General features: G+C 34.1%; 1 pseudogene across 1 annotated transcript in view; it reads left to right on the forward strand.

Moving 5' to 3' along the window:
• LOC149537829 (F-box protein SKIP31-like) overlaps positions 1–19,341 on the forward strand; it is a 97,093-nt pseudogene that overhangs the window by 54,518 nt on the left and 23,234 nt on the right. Inside the window, exons 4-7 of the transcript XR_016355909.1 lie at positions 18,076–18,186; positions 18,327–18,501; positions 18,659–18,777; positions 18,995–19,061. The product of XR_016355909.1 is annotated as an F-box protein SKIP31-like (transcript). The remainder of the gene's footprint in view (positions 1–18,075; positions 18,187–18,326; positions 18,502–18,658; positions 18,778–18,994; positions 19,062–19,341) is intronic.

Genomic DNA, 19,341 nt, shown 5'->3' on the forward strand with positions numbered 1-19,341 from the left:
ATTTGCAATTTTCATTTTTTTTCCATAAAAAATTACTAGTTCTTCATAGCAGAATGTAATGTCTCCACTAATAGGGTTAGTTAGGGACAAGTAATACCTGCAAAATAAATGTTAGAATCACAATAATAACAAAACTAACTATATTACTCTACCCTCTAATTTAACCTCAATCTTAAGGACGTCTCCAAGTCGGGCTTCTTAGCTCATAGCTACCTTGCTGTCTTCCTGGGAGCGCACCCCTTAAGATTTTTTTTGGACGGGCATCCTCTATCCAAGGCTACTCACATATGCATATGTTGATAACTTTAGAATATTTTGGTAGGTTGATTATTGACCATGGTGGACTATGGAGATCTTAAATATCTCACATACTCCATGCTACCATATCGACACTCGGCCATGGTAGACAATGGAGATCTTAAATATGTCACATGCTCCATGCTACAATATCGACAATCGGCCATGATAGACAATGGAGATCTTAAATATCTCTCATGCTCCATGTTACGAGTAACATTGGTAACCATGATATTAACCTCATAGGTTAACACAGTATTATCCACAAGTATGATTCATTAATATAAATAAATTCATAAGTATAATTAAACAAATATAATTCACATACATACCTTTCTTACCTTCTTCTTTTCCAAGAGTCACACCCTTTCATAATACAAATCCTTTGAAAATTCACAACACTTCATAATTATAATCCTTTTGAAAAGTCATGACACTTCATAACTAAAATCCTTTGGAAAAGTCCAAATACTTTATAATCAAAATATTTTTGAAGAGTCACAACTATTCATAATTATGACCCTTTCAAAGATTCACATCCTTTCAATACCATTGATACCTCTTTAGAAAGTCACTTCCTTATTTTCTTCATATTACTTTCCTCTTCCATTTTTCCTCTTTGAACTCCTCTCTTCTCCTCTTTTTTTTGTCCTCTCTAAATTAAACTCTCCTCCCTTTTATATCTTAATTTTAAAGGGTCATGTCTATTTGTTAAACATCTCTTGACTTTTTATTAGATTTAGTTAATTTATATTATTTTATGTTATATTATTTATTTACTTATTTATGTTTATTTTATTTATTATTAATTTTATTTAGAAAGTTAACATACTTTCTACAATATTGTCTCTTGTATTTAATTTTATTTATTTCTTTACTCATTGAAATTTTATTATTTTTTAATTATTTAAAATATCATATTGAATATTGTTTTATTAATAATATAGATTAAATAAATATTATTTTCTTGTTCTATATTTTAGTATTAGTTCTATATAACTTTATTATTTATTTAATAACATTGTATTATCTAATAATTATTAACTTTCTATTTTAAAATGGGGATATGATAATCCACCCTTCCTTAAATTGCTTGTCCTCAAGCAATTAGATAATTTCAGTTAAAATATACACTTATTTTAGTCCAAATTATTAGGTTGCTATCATAGATATATTTGAAGCAGTTCTAATAGTCATTAACTTTCTTCATTAGTCTTTCATATTAATTATTTTTCTAGATCCTCTTTAGCCCTACAGGATGGCAAGATCATGCTCTGATACCATTGTAATATCCCCACTAATAGGGTTAGTTAGGGACAAATAATACCTGCAAAATAAATGTTAGAATCACAATAATAACAAAACTAACTATATTATTCTACCCTCTAATTTAACCTCAATCTTAAGGACGTCTCCTAGTTGGGCTTCCTAGCTCATAGCTACCTTGCTGTCTTCCCAGGAGCGCACCCCTTAAGATTTTTCTTGGACGGGCATCCTCTATCCAAGGCTACTCACATATGCGTATGTTGACAACTTCAGAATATTCTGGTAGGTTGATTATCAGCCATGGCGGATTATGGAGATCTTAAATATCTCACATGCTCCATGCTACGATATTGACACTTGGCCATGGTAGACAATGAAGATTTTAAATATCTCACATACTCCATGCTACAGTATCGACAATCGGCCATGGTAGACAATGGAGATCTTAAATATCTCTCATGCTCCATGCTACGAGTAACATTGGTAACCATGATATTAACCTCATAGGTTAACAGAGTATTATCCACAAGTATGATTCATTAATATAATTAAACAAATATAATTCAAACATACCTTTTTTATTTTCTTCTTTTCCAAGAGTCACACCCTTTCATAATACAAATCCTTTGAAAAGTCACAACACTTCATAATTATAATCCTTTCGAAAAGTCATGACACTTCATAACTAAAATCCTTTGGAAAAGTCCAAATACTTTATAATCAAAACATTTTTGAAGAGTCACAACTATTCATAATTATGACCCTTTCAAAGATTCTCATCCTTTCAATACCATTGATACCTTTTTAGAAAGTCACTTCCTTATTTTCTTCATATTACTTTTCTCTTCCATTTTTTCTCTTTAAACCAAAGTAACAAGAATCGGAATCGGATCAAAATCGGCAAGGCTGAATCAAATCGTGAATTGGCCATGAATCGGAATCGAATCGGCCATGAATCGGAAAATTTAAAAAACCCTTGAAATTTAGTGAGTAACTTATTTCATAAACCCTTTATCGCTGATTCGATTCACCGATTCACAAAAAATCGTTTGGCTTGAATCGAATCGCGTGAATCGCATGAATCGCCGTGATTCTTGGAACTATGCTTTAAACTCCTCTCTTCTCGTCCTTTTTTCTCCTCTTTAAAATAAACTCTCATTCCTTTTATATCTTAATTTTAAGGAGTCATGTCTATTTGTTAAACATCTCTTGACTTTTTATTAGATTTAGTTAATTTATATTATTTTATGTTATATTATTTATTTACTTATTTATGTTTATTTTATTTATTATTAAATTCTATTTAGAAAGTTAACATACTTTCTACAATATTGTCTCTTGTATTTAATTTTATTTATTTCTTTACTCATTGAAATTTTATTAGTTTTTAATTATTTAAAATATCATATTGAATATTGTTTTATTAATAATATAGATTAAATAAATATTATTTTCTTGTTTTATATTTTAGTATTAGTTTTATGTAACTTTATTTTTTATTTAATAACATTATATTATCTAATAATTATTAAAATTCTATTTTAAAATGGGGATATGACACAGAAATCTCTTAACAATTTCCAAAGACGTAATTGTATGAAGAGCAACAATAATAAGGCTTAAGATTTACGTGCATTGAAGTTTTATGAATTGGTTGAAATTTTTGTCATCTTAGAGGATCTTGTACCATTCAAAAAATAAAATAATGGCATAACCTTCCTAGATTCTATATGCCATCTTCAGGTGATTATGGTTTACATTTAGGTGTTTTTATCATGATGGTGATTATAAAATATAAATGCAATTAAATTATTTATCTTTGCTTTAATCAAGTTCTATGATAAATTGTTAGTCCCTGCCTATATATAGGCAGGGTACTAATGTTTTTGTTTACCCCCCCTTGCTAATTTGTGCAACCCCAAAAAAATACTATGTTCTAAAGTTCAACAAACTTTATATTTTTAAATTAATTTATATTGATTTATTACCTTTTTCTAATTGGTCTGTTGCATTTTTGGTGGGGTTTATTTTATTTTCCCACTTCAAAAAATACAATATTTTCTAACATGCATTAATGAATTCATTAATTACAACTCTATCTTTTCCATATTTGTGACAAGTTCATTATTGATTACAACTTTATCTTTTGCATATTTGTCAAAAGTTCATTAAATTTCTAAAAAAGTCATGTTTTTATCTTCCACAACAAAAATAATGTCTTATCAATATTAATATCACAATTTTTAGTTTTCAAAATAGTTTTTAAAAATGTTAATGTATTTTAAATTATTTTAAAAATTAGTTTTATATAAATCAATAATTATTAAATTTAATTTTTTATTAAAATATATTATTGCTATTAAGAGTTGTATTGCTTTATATATATAGACTTTAGTATATATTAATTAAAAAAATTAAAAACAATTAATTTCTAAATTTAACTTATGTAATAAAATTCTAAATTTTTTAAATTTCTTGGTTAAAAATCTATTAATTCAAATCTCGTGATTTTACAATGCATTACATTAAGTTGTATATTTTTAGACAATGGCTAGTCGCCACATTATTCTATAAAACTAAAATTTAAAATATTAATTAAAAATCTAAATTAAATTTGCTAAAATTTGTAACTTCTCTTTTCAAAACCATAATTTTAAATATTACGTCCAATTTGTTTCCCTAGAGGCAGGGACTCTAGCTCTCAAAGAGCTCTTGTTATTTTTTATTTTTAAGCATTTTAGTATTTTACATTCTTTAGAGTTGTATGTCTGTTGTATAATTCTTTATTGTACAATTAAATTATGTATAATTTTTTGTTAATATTTCTCCATTTCCAAATACCCTTTTGTAAAATTTGTTGAAAATGGCAGACTGGTGCTCTTTTCCATCCATTGTACCAGTTCCATCCCTATCTCTAGGTAAATATTGATTATACTAATGTGCTACTTGTGTTTAAACCTTAATGTGTAAAATAAGTGTTTTGTATTATATTGCTTAACTAAGTATGGTTATTTTATGAAAATGTAGAAACCATATGATCCTAATGATAATAATGTTGTGAAAAAAGCTTATGAATTGGAATGTCTTTAACACTAAGTTATATTTAGCTGATAGGCTATATGGTGGGCATACTGGTTCTCTTACACCAACGAATTTTCTCTTGATGCATTTCCATTCTTGTATTTTTGCTGAATTCTTTTCATCATTGCATTTATATTTACACACCCGTTATCATTTAATAGCATAATGTTAGAGGTATGCTCCCATGATATTAAATGATTTCTATGTAATCCAACAAGGATATGTGCATAGTTTTACTTCGAAATTCCTATTTTTTTCCCTCTTAGGCATGGTGGATTATTATTATAATTGTATTTATAATATTTTTATACATAATAAATACATACTATAATATATAATTAATTTATAGTGTAATTTTTACTGTTATAAACTTTAAAATATATGTAATATAATTTTTGCTCGGTAATAATGAATTTTATTAAGATTAAAAAAGTAGTACATTGCATATAAACATTGATGTCATTTGAAGACCCCTTTACAAACTCTAATATCATACAATAACCCCTACAATGGTATTACTGCCTGGACCCTACTGTCCCAAACCACCCATTACATATTGTTCACCCGAAAACACTGCTTAACCAAAGATTTTTTCCTTTCTAACAAAATTTACCATTAGTTCTACTGGTGAATACATTTGAACAAAATCTAAAATCCATCTTGCCTTGGAGCGCATTTGCTTTTTCATGACCTCATAGAGCGAGGCAAAAATGACTTCACCATTCATGTCTATAGACGATCATTAGGCAAACTGCCCATTGACAAGTCACCATTCCTCTGCAATTTCAAGATGTAGGTGACCATATCCCTATCTGGCCACAAGCACACCACTAGCAAACCACACACCTATTCCACTCCATTTTTGATACCAACAACACACCTCACATCAACTCTCTCTAAGGCTTGTTGACTGTTGCTTATGTAGTACTACTAGATGAGCTAGATTACTTGTAATGTCCCCATTTTTTAGCAGGCTCCTACAGTTGGCTTGGTCAATTCACCATTGCGACCCCCGTGAGTTGATAGTGGGATTTGAGGGTCTCAGTTGTGGGGTTATAGGATTTTCAACAACTTATGATGTGTTTTGGTTTTGTTTGAGGGACTTACTATTTATAGTAAGTAAAACTATTGGTTTCGATGAGTTCAATTGAGTTAGAGGAGTTGAGTGATGCTCTTAGTTTTTATTTCGAGCTTCTGGTTTGGGCTTCAAGAATCTTGGAGGGAGTGTCTATTCGTAGTCACCCTGTCAGGTTCTTTCATCGTCTTTCTTCATTAGGATCACTCTGGTGTTGTTAGATTTCAATTCTAATGCTTCTTCAGTTGTTTTCACAAGACAGGTGAATTATTATTGTTATTCATCTAAATATGTTGAGGTTGTTATTTTTGTTGGTGTTGTCTATTGGTCACCTTTGTATCATAGCTCGATGGAACTGGGTTGAAAAGTTTTAAATCGTGGGCACACGAAACAGAAAGAGCACTATTGTGGAGCATTCTTCTTGAGAGGAAGATTGGTTTCTTGGCTAAGCAAGAAATTTGATTGCATTTCATAGAGTACAGCATAAGCAAAGTATGTAGCAGCAACAAACAATTGTAATCATATTATTTGGATGAAGCAAATGTTGAAAGACATTGGGATAGAGCTCACTGAACTTGTTATTGTACATTGTGACAACACATGTACAATAAGTTTGTCAAAGAATCCAGTATTACATTCAAAGGCAAAGCATATATCTACTAAGTATCACTTTTGGAGAGAGAAACTTGTAGAAAAAGAGATCAGATTGGAATATGTCAGCACAAAGGAGCATATAGAAGATATATTTACAAAACCTTTGGCAAAGGACACATTTGAGTATTTGAGAGGTATGCTTGGGATTATGCCCAACCTACATTAGAGTAGATGATGTAGAGATTGCGTCAGTCTAGATTCCAGTAGAGCACTATTTTCTTTACCTAGACTGGATGCTTGATGCTTCCTCTATGGGGGAGCATTTGTGTTTGAGTTGAGTTATTAAAGACTCTTTGTATTGGTATTCTATAGTGCCTTTGGAATTGGAGCTTATTGCAGATTGTTTTGGAAATGATTGAACTTAGAGAATTGGCACAATGATACCTTTTCTTGATGGGGGAGAGATGAGTACATGAAAAACATTACATGAGAAGAGATGAGTACATAAGAAATATAATATTTGATACATCCTTTAGGGAAGAGATGTGTATTTGGAAGCAAGATTGTTGATTGATGAAGAAGATTTATAGATAGATGCTGATGTATGAGGGAGATTAACACCTTCCTTATGCATGTTGGTTACTTGGTGACATGACATTCATGACCAGCATAAATGGGGTAGCAAAGGCAGATGAGGAACTTAGATGTTTTTCATATATGTTGCCATTAATGCCAAAGGGGGAGATTGTTAGCATGAATGTTGCTGGTATTCTAGTGGGGGAGTATATTAGCATTGTTGGACACAATTCAAAACTTATGTGTTACATTCATGATAGAGTTTGTCATTGATGTCAACATACTGGTTATTCTGTAAAGACTGGTAGAACAACAAAGAGAGATTGGCTTTGCGCGGTTCGAGTATTGAAGATCAGCTTATGCGCACTTGGAATTATGTTCTAGAGTATGTCTAGATGCCACAGTTAAGACCGTGTAAGAAAAGATGAAAATTGGATAGAATTATGTAGATTTTAGTGAAGACAACTTTAAGACAACGTTTCTAGAAAGCGGGTACTGTTGTTTGGATTTTATCTCCTAATAGAAATGGAATTTGGTTGAGTGAGCTGAGACTGAGGTTGAAGACATGTTGAAGATGATTTGGTTAAGTTAGCATGATCAAATGTTCATCTCATGGAAAGTTATAATGATTGTGAGCCAACAGATTGATTGTAATCTTGAAAAACTGTAATATTGTAATGTAACGTATATTGTAATATCTTAAGGTGGTCTTATATTATTATTGTAATTTGGGAAAGCCTCAAGGTCAACTCAATAATTTGTTTTAGGACTTGGTATAAAAGAAATATGTTTTCCTTGGTTGTAATCATTAGTGAGATCATTTTCATGTTATGCGAACTTGAGAGTGAGATCCAATTTGGATATTTTGTAATCAATGAGAATATCTTTGTAATATCTATTGTGTGAGCTTGGTATGTGAAGTTGTGAAGATCAGAGCAGAGTTTGTTGCAATTAAGGCACGATGAGCTGAAAAGGAACTGTATTTGACAAGATAAGTTGTTGCTTGGATAGTTGTTGTATCACACTGTATTATTCGGAAGGAATAGTACATAGACTATTTGGACAGTGGGTTCAGCGGTCTTCTTTTCAACTCGTAATAGGGTTGGAATCTCCTAACAGGGACTCATATGTACTGATTGTATTTCATTGACTTCTAACAGGGTCTATCCTTTTACAAGGAACTTTTATATTAGTACATCATTTTGTGGGTTCCATCCCCACCAGGGTTTTCCCTCTAATCAAGGGTTTCCCTTGTTAACAACTCTGGTGTCATTGTGCACGGTTATCTTTCTATGGTTGTTGCATCTACTGTTTACATGTTTTAGAATTAATAAAGATATTGAGAGTTTTTTTAATTGCATAACTGATTCACCCCCCTCCCTGTCCCCCCTTCCCCAATTATCTTGGTGAACTTTACTTTCTAACAATGCGTCTCCCCCAAAATCATCTTCTGAATCTCTAGATCCTTAGGTATATACATCCTACCTTTATATCTTAAGAGTCCATCTCTTTCCAGTTGGTATCCTTTATACTGGGGATCTTGACGATCCCTAAGGAGTGCTTGACGAACCTCATTGAAAAAGTCATCTCTTGGCAGACACCGCAATACTTGTTCTCTGAGCCCAATATTTATTGCTGCTATGGCTGAAATATGTCTTCACCGACTTTAGGCATCATCTACTCTATCCTCTTTTCCCTTGATGTAACTGATCTTAAAATTGTAATCTACTAAGAATTCTACCCACCTCCCCTGGCGAGCGTTGAGGTTGGGTTGAGTGAATAAGTACTTCAATCCATGATGGTCTGATCTGAGTTCAAATGGTTATCATTTCATAAAACATTATAATGACAATCCACCATTTCCCTTGCCATGAATTTATAACACGAGTAACCAACTTTTTATGATAACAAATAATCATAATAATATCATAATGATTAACTAACATGTCGTCTTCATATGAAATTATAACGAACAACCATATTTCTATTTCACATGATCATATTGTTTAACAAATTTTACTAGTCAACTGACTTTACATGAAATCTCAACAGCTATAAGAACATTTTTAAATTAGGCAAAATTTGGAATGTAACAAATTCCTCCCATGCCTCCCCGACTTTGGCAATATAGGCACCCTTGTTCAACGCCCTAGACCATTGAATTAAGGGTACAATGCCAAATTCCATTGCCAAAGTCTTTGATTCCTTCAGAGACATCAAAATCCACCCTTAGGACCAACCATTCGAACACATGGTCCAAACCTAGTTAAATATCGTTAGTCACAAGAACCCTTAGCATCCATTTCACCACTTCAACATCTTCTCCAATCTCTAGTGCCCAACATAGGACAATAGTGAGGATGTCCACATTAATTTGATATCGATGCTTTACGTTCATGAATTGCACCACCCGCCCCCCCCCCCCCTTAGGACCACCTTTAGTGCTTTCAAGTCTTTGCATCAACTCATCCTTTGCAGCCTCCTTAACTTCACCACCTCAAAAATCACTTGTCGTTGCCTTGTTGTCAATAAGATAAAATTGGCATCCATCGCGATAACATCAGAACTGAGACTCACAGGAAAAAATGTGTCTTCACTGATAGGCCTGCCAACTTTAAAGCCCACCACGCGTCTTCCTTAATACACTTGATTAAGCCTGATAAATTTTGTTTCATCAATTTCCAACATTAATGTGCCTTGAGGGAGCTAATGCAGTCATCACCAAATGCCAAATTCAAATTACAAAAATCTTGAAATCGTACTTCCCCCACTGGAAACACCACCTCCAACTTTGATATGATGTCCACTACCTCATTACCCTCTCTTTTGATGTGTGAAGTTTTAAAATGCTCAAAATTTGGTAAGTCATGTGTGATTGCATTGACATACTTCTGTAGGTCCTGTGCCTGACAAGCTCCAGCCATAATTGCCTTAGTCACAACAAGGGAGTTGCCTTCTAAGTGCAAAGTCCTTACTCCTAATCTTTTTCCCAATCTGTTAGCCTGTAATGCTGTCACTGACTCCTCTACATTATTCGTTCTGTCATTGATCCTCCTAGCTTCCAGACTTAGAATGTTTCCATCATAGTCTTTGGCCACACATTCGATCCCTGATGGTTTTGGGTTGCCCTTCGAGGCCCCATCAAAGTTAATCTTAAACCATCCTTCATCAAGTTTAGTCCAAGCCACCACCACCTTCTTCTTGGCGGATGGATGAACTCAAACCTGCCCATTAACGGGCCTGATTTTAATTCCTGGTCACTGCTCCTGAAAGTGTTTGTCCTGATCATTATACATTACTGTTGGCTAGAAGTACTTAGGTGCTGCAGAACCAAGTACTTCTATCGAGTGGTTAATCTTTTGGGACAATCTATCCATAGGTTCTCTTTTTTCTTGAAAAATCTGCCTGTCCTGCTCTTTCCAAATTTCCCAAATACTTAGTGCTGAACAGACCTTCCATATGCATGATAAAATTGATTTGTGCTGCATTTTTAGCCAGCATTTAAATGTACTTTGCAATCTGTTCAACATTTTGATGCCACTGCACAATTTTACTGTAAATGGTCAATGGAATCCTCATCTTGATTACACATAACACACCACGATGGCCCTATGACTCCCAATCTTTTTTTTCTTCCCCCCATCAGAATACACCCTGTAAAGGCTAACCATGCAATGGTACCCTCTTTCGTTGGACACTTCTTACTCCAAAAGAGAGTTGGACCAGCCACACTTCATCATTCCTTCTTGTGCCCAAGAGTTGGTACCCTAGCTTCACTGAATATTTTCCATTTGATGCCCCACACCATACTACTTTAACAGCTTTACTTGAAAGCATATTATGCTTGCTACCAAAGATTTCTTGCATGATTCTTTGTTGCTCTGAAGAAATACCTGTATTCTCCAAACTCTTCCAAGACCAAGTCTCTCCAGCCTCATTCTGCCTACACTCCACATAATCCCTGATTTTCCTACTCCACCTCTGTTTTAAAAGCAATCTAATATGCAAAAACTGATTATTTCTGTTAGTACCAGAAAGCCCTCCTAAGAGTCTTCCCAGAAATTTGCCAACCTCCCATCACCAACCTGCCAAGTAACATGATCCTTTATCACAGGCCTGCAATCAACTGCAAACTTCCAGATGGCCGAGCCTTGAGGAGGATCAGGAATTGTGAAGATCCTACGTGTCCCCTTTGAGTCCAAATACTTTGCCTTACAAATTTTCACCCAAAGGTGACCCAGACTTTCATAAATGCCCCATACAAGTTCTGCCACATTGCTGTATTCATCAGTTGCCAAACACTCTCACTCCGGTCTGTAGATCTTATCCCAGGCTAGCAACGATATTCTATATTACTTCCTGGTCCCATTCCGAAAAAAATTCCTCTTTTTTTGCCCAATAAAATTGACCACTTTCAATGGTAACCTAATACATATCATGGAAAAGTTTGGAATAGCAGAGATGACTGATTTTTCACAGCATTGTCCTACCAGCCACTTACTTTTCCTACCTTCCACCAGACAAAGGTGTACCCAAATATCTGCTAGAGGGGTGTTAAAAAAGATCTTAGATTTCTGCAAGTTAACAAACTGTCCTGATATCCTGCTATACTGATCAATGATTTGCTTCATCACTCGAGCTTCTCTTAGAGAAGCCTCTGCCAATGAAAGAGTGTCATATGCAAATTGTAGATTAGAGATTAGGTCAACACCTTTGGCCACTTTAATCCCTTTCCACTATCCTGCCCATTCGAAAATAGTCTTCCCAAAGCCTCCATGATTATAATGAAAAGGAAGGCAGAAACAGGATCTCACTGCCTAATACCTTTGTGTCTTTCAAAAAACCTCTGTGGACTACCATTAATGAAAATTGAAAATCTAGGTGGTTCAAAATAGCCAAGCCTGCTACCCAAGCAATCCACTTTCTCTGCAAAACCATACCTGCTAAGCATTTTTAAAAGGAAAGTGGTATCAACTTCATCATATGCTTTATGGATATCCTGTTTCACAATTATTTTTGGGTTTTAGCTAACCTTGCTGAGTGGATAGTTTCATGTGCATTTATAATGCCTTCAACAATATACCAGTTTGGACAAAATCCACTTTGTTCCTCAGATATTACAAAAGGTAAAACATTCATTAATCTACAAGCAATCACCTTTGATATGACTTTATACACAGTTTTGCAGAGAGAAATAGGGTGGAAATCAGCAAAAGAGCTTACCTCATTCTTTGTAGTTTGTACGGACCCAGGCAATAAATGTAATATTAAGGTCCTTCAAAACAAAGCCACCTACATGTGACTCAGCCACCCCCAACATATCAGCATCAAATATATCCCACAATTGCTGAAAGAAAACTGCAGGAAAGCCGCCTGGGTCCGGTGCTTTATCTACTCTAATGGAGAACAAAGCCTTCTTTACCTCCTCTATGGAAAGTGGTGCCATTAAATACTGATTTTGGTCCTCAGAGATACATTTAAGGATCACATTATGAAAGTCATCATCTTCATTCCTTGACTGTTGCATTTGAACATTTCCAGTGAAAAAATTAACAGCTTCCTTATTGATTGCCTCTGGTTACCTTCAGGCCACACCATCCTGAGTTGTTATGGGAAAAATTCTATTCCAGCTTCTCCTCTCTTTTATTGAATTATGAAAATATTCCATATTACAATCGCCTTCCATTAGACATGTTTCTCTAGATTTCTGACGCCAAAAGATTTCCACCTTTAATAAATCTGCATTCTCTTTATTCAGCACTTTTTCTTCCTCAAATCCATTGCAGTCATTCCATGTTCAATTACCCTAGAATGTAGCTTGCTCAGAGTTTCTCCACCCTTAGTTTTTCAACAAAAATATTTGACTTTTTCTCTATTTCACCATTTAAGGTCACTCCCTTAGATACTGTAACTTTTAAAAAATGATGAAAGCGTTATTCCCCCCTCTAACTGGGGCGAAATCCACAAGTTCTTCACCATATCTTTAAATCCATCAGCTGTGTGTCACATCTTTTCAAACTTGAACGGGCACCTAAGAGGAGTCCACATCTTTTCAAACTTGAAGGGGCACCTACGATGAGTTGCATCAACCTGAAAGATTAAGCTAATCAGACAGTGGTCTGATCCTGTCATTGGAAGAACTTCAGCCTCGTGTACCCAGTCCGAACTCCCCCAATCACCAGCTAGAAAACACCTATCCAGTTTCTCAGCAATATTCTAAAAATCACTGCACCTAGTAGTCCAGGTGAATTCCCACTGCTTAAAGAGAACTTCCATCAAACCACTATCCAACACAAAATCGCTAATTTTTTTTTTGTGATCTACTACCTCATCCTAAATCATCTGTCTTGTCGTTAGGATGTAGGATTGCATTAAAATCACCACCCAAAATGCACAAAGAATTGCTCTCGGAAATAAAATCTTTAAGATCTGCCAATAGCACTTTTTTACCATCAATACTATTAGGTCCATACACATATGTTGCCACAATGGAGGCATTAAGGATTTTAGAGAAAACTTTACACCCCTGCCAATTGTTTCCATTACGAACAACCTGCAAGTCCACTTTAGTCTCATCACATTGTACACGTAAACCACCGGAATCCTCTACTGCATCCACAAAAACCCATTTCCACCAGCTAGCATATTTTGTGAAGATCTGCGAATCATCATTTGAGCTTTGTTTCTTGCAACATCACATTGGGCCACATTTGATCAAGAACTCAAACACTTTTTGTTAGAGGCATTGCAACTCTTATCATTCCATGAAAGGAGCATCATCTCTCCTTTGAAAAGGCATAGTCTTTTCTCGACCTTAGTTTGCTCTGGCCTGCCACATAACCAACCATTTCAAGAAGCTTCCTAGCAGTTGTAGCACCCTTTCTTTTCTTTTCCTCCACTCTAACCTTTTCCATACAAGCAATAGACTTGCCAAGACATATCTTTTCCATGATCCTGATGGTAGCATTATCTTAAGTTGTATCCCCATCCTCAAATTCAGAGCTACTGTCTTCATCGCTATAATGCAAATCCCCTATTCCTGCCTTCTCAAAGGATTTTCCAAGTTTTTGATAGTGAGATTGGAATATCTTTGAAGACTACCGGTTCAGGTTCTATAACAGCAGCCCTGTAGTTGTCTGTTCTGTTAATACACTCATTCTGTCAAGCCTTACGAGAATCAAAATGTCTGCTATCTTGATTATCCACCTTTGCATTCATATTTACATCTTTCCCCCTGCTTACAATCCTTTGATGAGCTTTGTATGACATTACAACCCATATCCAAAACTGCAGCTTTCAAAGCCATCACATTCGCATTATCTCTATCATGGGGCTCATTACAGATAGCCCCAGACAGAGCACCATCGACCCCCTTACTGCCATCACTGTACTCATCTCCGAATAATGTATCAATAACCTCTTTTTGCCTCCTAGCATCAGTAAACACCTCCTTACTACCTCCCATCTTCAAAAAAGGCGACACATTTTCTTTCTGACCTTCCAGACTTGACTGGAGTCCATTCTCCATTTCCTTACTATGGGAGGGATTAATTTCTGTTAAGACATTTTGAACCTGACTTTTATCCTGAGGGTTTGGTGTTCATTCCTTATTTGCGTGGCTCCCACCTTTACACTGACTACAAACCTCATTCTAAAGAATCTAAACATCCATCTCAAATTTCTGTTGCCATAGACCTTTGCTGGTTTTTAGTTCAATCATCTCCACAAGAGGGTGTGCATCTTTGCACAAAATACGCATTCTAGCATACATACTAAAGTCTCCATATTCTAACACTTCATCCATCATTATAAAGGATCCTAGGCTATTTCCTATCCTCTTAAGGATTTCTATGTACATTCCTCATTTGCGTGGCTACCACCTTTACACTGACTACAAACCTCATTCGAAACCTCCACCTCAAGTTTTTGTTGCCATACACCTTTGCTGGTTTTTATTCAATCATCCCTGGAAGAGGGTGTGCATCTTTGCACAAAATACATATTCTAGCATACATGCTAAATTCTCCATATTCTAACACTTCATCCATCATTACAAAGGATCCCAGGCTATTTCCTATCCTCTTAAGGATTTCTATATACCGGCATTCATGCGGCAATTGTATAAACATATCCATAAGTGTACATCCTTAATAGACTCTTTATTTGGGTCAAAATTTGGGACCCATTCTTTCAGGTAAAACCCTTTATCTCCCATCATGTACGATCCACTGTTAGTATCGATTTGTTGTTTCGGGCTGATGGAAAATCAACCAGATAAAACCCATTTAGAAGTGTTTTTGAAAGAAAATCTTTTCCCCAATGTTTATCACACCACTCCACTTATGAAAAAGCAAGTAATCTTTCCCCCAATGTTTATCACACCACCCCTTCGCTTATGAAAAAGCAAGCCATTGCCCACACCATATCATGAAAAACACTTTCTCTTTAACAACATTAATTGATTCAAACCATTCCTTTTGGTCTACAACCACAATAACTGATGTTGTATGAGTCATGTTAGGGCTTACCTTCAATTCCTATGGGATTGTTAGCGGGTTTTTTGGCCTCCAGAACACTTTCCTTATCTTTTTGAAATCAAAGGGCTGTGCCAGACATAGAGGAGCATAACCCCATGTATTATGTTGTGTCTTCATTACATCTAGTTCACCATTTTTTTGAGCTAGACTATAATACATAGGCTTTGTCAGAGTCTTCCATGCACTAGTTGAGAGATATCCATTAGAGGATTGAGGTGGTTGACTGGCATATTTTGAAGAGGCACCATTAGAATCACTACTTCACACACCCCATGTTCACCTTCCTCTGAAAGCTAGTCTGAAAGCATCTGTTATATGGCCATTTTCGTTGTGCATCTCCATTGTATCACATACTAGAATGTTTGAGAAACCCTAGCCCCGCCGACTGTTGTCGCTTCACCATCCCACTATGGAGAACTACAACACTTATCATACATAATATAATTATATTTATGATTGCATTTGATAAATATAAATAATATTATTATATTTTTATTAAATCTAAATTAAAATTAAATGTGCTTCCAAAATTATTATAATAAAATTTATTGTTACATATTTTAGAATATATAATATTATTTTTTAAGTATAAATTAAGAAATATTAAGTAAATATTATGTTTATATTTAATTAATATAAATTTATGTTTGTAGTTTAAATTATATTATATAAGTTATATATTAAATTGTATTTATATTTAATAATATATCTTATATAGAGCATAATCTATATTAATTAATATACTATAGATATTAATAATATATAAAAGAAACACAATTAAATATTAAACATATAATATATCTAATATAAATAAAATATAATGTTCAATAAAATCTAAATCATTTAGACGGCCTACTATTTACCATGTTTGACTGCAATGTAATAAATATTCAGTTTGTATTGAGTTATATTAATAATCTAAATAGAAGCTACACATAAACTCATCCCTTTTTAATGCTTTGGTAGATATTAATCATGCTCATTGACCAAAAAAATGAACTTAGCTGTTAAGGACGAAAAAAACCTTTCCCCGTCTATTAAAAATATCAACAATAAAGAACAGCCATCTCTATCTCTGTTTCTATCTCTATTTTCCTCTATATCGCTTTCTCTCATCTCTATCTCCTCATTTATCTCTCAATCTTGCCCCATATATCCATCTTCCCATCTCATTATCTTTAGCCCTCTGCTATTTTCCATGTCTCTCCATATGTCTCTTCAAGAAACACATTCGCAGATATACTTTTAAATTTGGAGTTGTTTACTCATATTTTATGATACAATCTATTGCGAGTATTGTAGGTGAAATTCTGCCGGGAAAATACTCGTGTATATAATGGTATTAAAAAGCTGGAAACACTTATTTTCAATGAGTAATGGAGATGTTGGTAAAGTCTTTATTTTTGTAACCTTGTCACATCATTAGCTTTTTCCAGTTTGAGAAATTATGCTTTTAGGGTATAGTGGAATTATTAGATTTCTCAAAACTGAAATCTGAGAGTCAACATGTAAACTCATTAGGGTATCATATTATGTGTTAGGGTTGCATTCACTCAAAGTTTGATGTAGTGTGCATCTCAAAACAGAAATCAGAGGGTCAACATGTAAACAAGCATTGAGTTATTGTATGAGAGGAAATTTTCAAACTAGTAGGTTTGGGTCTTATAGATAAAGGCTTTCAGATATATTTTGGAAATTCTGCATGAGGTTGCAGAGCTATTTCAGGTCAAACAGCTCTATTTGTGTTGATATTTTTGTGAAATTTTGAATGCTACTTTCAAATTTGGGAGATGGTCTATATAAAATTAAAATCAACATAACCAATGCACCTTCAAAACTGTCAAGTTGTTAACCAAAGCAAATAGACCACTAAAAGCATAAAGAAAAATTCATACAGACAAATGATAGCTTGAAGACAAATCATTAGGCTAAATAAAGTCAAGATTGCATTTCAAAATCGTAGACAGTAAAAATAGTAAAGTTCATACAGAGAAATGATAGCTTGAAGACAAATCATGAGGCTAAGGTATCTTTTAGACATGTAAATTGTACTCTCTAACATATTAACTTAGATAATATTGGCACAACCCTTGCATCTCCTTCTGAAGCAAGTGACATACATCATCTGTTTGACATTGTCAGACTGAGATTGTAAATGAGGTTGATAATACTGATGTGCTTCTTGTTTTTTATTAGGTAAGCTATTTTTTTGGTATTATATTGCTTTAGCAAGTAGGACCATTTTTTAAAATGATGAAATAATATGATCCTCAGATATGGTGAATGATATTTTGAAAAATGTTATATTTATCATCTGTTTGCCATTGTCAAAGTGAGGTTGTAAATAAGTTCTAGAATTATATTTGCAATGTTTTCCCTTTGATATACAAAGCCAGTGGTTTAATTGGTGGCATCTTGTGGAATGAGATTGTCATACTACTAACCATACATCTGCAATGATGATCATTCACTGTCCTCTACGTATATGAGAAGCCAAATCTTTTCCCCTTACTAATTAAAGTCATAGCAGTCGGGAATTTTCTATATAGATGTAAAAGATAATTTGCATCCTTAAGGAAAAAATGATTTGTACACTTTTGAAGCAATTGTAGACTACCTAACATTTTAGCTTATTTTTCTTACAATCAGCGTGACAGTGCTGACATGAATGATTTTGTTCGGGATTCACCGATTGAGTATCAGAAGTATTATATACAAATTCAAGCTGCCAAGCGTAGTGAAGCTCCAAGTCCCACAAAGGTTTACAGAAAACTATTTTTTATTTATTTCAGTTTTCAAATTTTGAATAAGTTGACAAAATATCACAGCTGTTACTAGCTCTAAAATTAGGACCTTGTTTTTTCATTTTGGTAATATATTGTGTCATCATTACCTTGCAGCTAGAGGAAGATCTGTCACTTGCTGGTACAACAGTGGATGACCGAATAAGTCAATGGAAGCAGAGTCGTGGTTTTCCTGATGTTTTTACAGGCGATCATGTGTGCTCTGGTAGCACCTGTACATACTCTCAAACTGGCAATTTTTTCCTGTGTGAAAACACTGGATGTGTGCATGGTATGCCAGGGCCTTGCTTTTGAGTTGATTCATATTGCAGATTGTACTGATTTTTAAATAGTATTTTTGAATTGGGAGAGATGTCTGCTGTATTATTCAATGTGGTACATGCAAGTTGTTTTGGGGTTAAAAAATTTATCTATCTTTACTGCTGCAGTCTGTGACCACACTTGCCAAGAAACAGTGTACGATACATCAAATCAACTTCTAGTGTGCACCATATCTGGTCGTTGTTCACAACAGTGGATCTCTACATCAGAAGAGGAAGTGGACCCTGTAAGGAAATGAGTATTTGATTTTCTGTGATAATTTGACAAGTTGATTGGATGATTTCTTTACTATTAAGCTCTGTAAGTACAAGGGTCAAAGTAAAATTGATGAAGATTGCGAGGTGTAGCTCTGAAGGAAACATTATATTTTAAAGATTCAAATTGATATGCTCTTGTTGAATCTTTTTTTTAATTGGCTTATTGACTTGGTTTTTGAACGCCAGGGACACCATCAAGATGATATTGCTGCCAGTGATGAAGCAGAGCCTCTGACAACAGCTGCACAACTTAGTAAGACACACTTAACTAATATGTCAGTTGCTTGCATTGAGTTCAAAAACATTGGAATTTTTTATTACTATTATATGCTTTAGTCGTAGAAATATCAAATTTTATGCTATTATGTAAGTTTGAGCAAATTTATTTTCTTTACTTCTTTTTCTCAACTTTTTAAATTTCCTTTCTAACTTCAATCTGTATTTGAAAAATTATTGAATTGTTTTTAATCCATAAACCGCTGAAGGGAGTAATTTTATTTTAGCATTATAAAAGATTACCAAATTTACATAGT

The sequence above is a fragment of the Cupressus sempervirens genome, chromosome 9, assembly GCF_028749045.1.
Source record: "Cupressus sempervirens isolate cs-2001-9-10 chromosome 9, ASM2874904v1, whole genome shotgun sequence".
Lineage (NCBI taxonomy): Eukaryota > Viridiplantae > Streptophyta > Pinopsida > Cupressales > Cupressaceae > Cupressus > Cupressus sempervirens.